This window comes from Camelus ferus, chromosome 7 (assembly GCF_009834535.1).
Source record: "Camelus ferus isolate YT-003-E chromosome 7, BCGSAC_Cfer_1.0, whole genome shotgun sequence".
Taxonomy (NCBI): Eukaryota; Metazoa; Chordata; class Mammalia; order Artiodactyla; family Camelidae; genus Camelus; species Camelus ferus.
The window spans coordinates 8,344,404-8,347,016 of NC_045702.1; positions in this window are offsets into that span (position 1 = coordinate 8,344,404).

Here is a 2,613-nt window from a genome sequence, read left to right on the forward strand (position 1 = left end):
GGCGGGGTGGGGACACACCAGGCCGCCTCCCACCCAGTCTTTGTTCAGGGAGGGCTTCTGGTGTCTGTCATCCAGCCTCGTGGCGCCTGCTTCCTTGATGGGTACATCGACCCCAGCCCTGGCTCAGGAGAGCCCCCAGGAGAGCAGGAAGCTGGGAGGGGGTGAGGGTGACTTCTCCCACATATGATCCTAGAGCAGGCCCTAAAAACCCACAAATTCATTGCTCGTGAGTTCTGAGACAGCCAGTCTGTCTGCCCCTTGGGTTACTCCATCACCCTGGGGTTCCCAGTCCAGCTTTTCCCCTTCCTTGCCCGTTTACGGAAACAGCAAGTTGAGCTGGGTTCAGATCCCTGCTCAGCTAATTTCACGTGCCCTGAGGTCTGTAACTTCTCTTTGCCTCAGTTTCCCTGTTTGTAAACTGAAGATCATAATATCTACTTAATAGACTTGCGATGAGGACTAAGTGAGACTATTTAGATAAAGAATCTAGGGTAGGGTCTTGGTTGCCACATGCTAAGTGCTCAGTAAATAAATAACAAGAGATGCTGCTCCAGGTCTGGAAGTCAAGGGCTCCCAGTCTCCCCTCTCCCCACCTCTACATTTCCTTCCTGGACTCTACTCTCCACCCCTATCCAACCCAGCAGCTGCAGGCTGAGCCCCACATGCCAAGGCTTCCCTTCACTGGCTGACCTCAGCCTATTTTCCAGCTCTTGGGCTCAGGATTGGCCTAGGGGGTGAGTCTGGGCAAAGACAGGACTGGGCCCTGGGCTCTGCAGGCGGAGGGGGCCAAAGGAAGTGAGGGAAGCTGGTCACATGGGCCGCAAGGCTGGGAAACTCCTCAGTGCAGCTGGGAAGCAGGGGAGGTGGGAGTGGGCCCCAAGCTCACAGGCAAAGGGACAAGGTGGGTGGAGCTATGAATCCCGCCAAAGCAGGCTCCCTCCTTGCCATAAAGGGCAGCAAATCAGAGCCAGCCTGCCCCCCAGCCCAGGATGAGACTAAAGGTCCCCCCAGTCCACTCTCCATGCATCTTAAGAGAAAGCAGTGTCCCCCCCCCCCCCCAGGAGTGTGGGCCCCTAATATGCCCCGAGCAGTTGGCGGGAGTAGGAGGGGAGGTCTTAAGCCAGTGCTGAGACCTGACCTCAGACCTCAGCTGGCCGGGAGCTAGGCTCACAGGAGCAGAGGAAAGCCAGGGTCAGAGGCTGGAAAAAGAACAAGGAAATAGCACTTCTGTTCCCACCAGGGTTAAAGAAAATGGTGCCTGTTTTAAGGCAGGGCCCTGGAAGGCTGGGTGGAGGAGCAGCTAAGACTCTGGTGAGAGCTCCCAGGTCAAATCCTGAGTCTGATACTTCCTGCTATGTGACCGCAGGCAAGTCATTTAACTTTCAGTGGCTGATTTTTCTTAGCTGTGACCTGTGACTCTAACAGCACCCACCTAGCAGAGTGTTTGTGAGAGTTAAGTAAATTAATGACTGGGGAGCACACTTAGCATGGAGCCTGGCAGGTAGCCATTAGCTCTTATTACTTCTCTTATGTGCTTTCTGTCACCCCAACCATGTGGGTGAGGGTGACTTTATTCCCATTTAACAGATGAGGAACCCGAGAAGCCAGGTAAGTCGCTCAAAGTCACATTGAGAAGAAACCACAGAACCTGGATTCAATGCCAGGTCCTCGGGGGCCCTAGGGCCCCCACTCCTGCCAGGTCCCTGGGGGCCTTATCATCCTTATCATCACCAGGAGCCCAAGCCCTTCAGTCATCCCTGGTCACACTTACTCCTAGCTGCTTACTGCCCTGCCCAATGCCCTCACCCCTGCCCACCCACAGTGCCTACTCCAGCCCGTCTGTCCGTCTGTCGGGGCATCTGAGCATCTTTGGAGAACACTCCATCACTTGGCTGGCTGGATTCGCTTCAAATTCACGGCCACAAACCTCAACAGACACGCAACGCTGCCAGAAATTTTATTACAATTCCCTGGTAAATCCAATCTCCCACTCCCTGAGTCATACCCTCTCCTTCCTTCCTAAACATTTCAGTGGCTCTGCCCTTATCCCCTGTATGATTTTGGCAAGTTATTGAACCTGTCCGAAGCCGCAGGTTCCTCCCCTGTGAAGTGGGGATAATAATAGTACCTCTGTCATGATTTTTGTAAGGATTCTCTTAGCCTGGGTTCCCTGAGAGCAGAGCCTGAGACAAAGCCTTACATGCAAGTTTATTTTGGAATATGACCCCAGGGGGCAAGAATGAGGGGTGGGGAGTGCAAAACAGGGAAGGATGGAAAGCCAATGCAAGGCTGCCTAATGGAGGAGCTGGTCACTGCTATGGGCGGCTGTGTCCAATCCCACGGGACCATCTGAGCCGTATGAAAGCAGCTCAGCCAGAAAGCGGAAGCACTTATCCATTGATATGGGGCCCCATTGGGCTAGGGTGGCCCCGCAGGGCATTAGCTGCTCCCAGTTATGCATGAATGAGTGCTCAAGTGGGATCCCCAGGGTGTCCAGCACCAAACAACAGGGAAATTCCAAAGCAAGACAGATTTACAAAGCAAGAGTTACAGCCGGGGCCTGAGGCAAGACGCTGCGAGGATGCACCTGTGCAGAGCTGCTCGCAGCCCTCA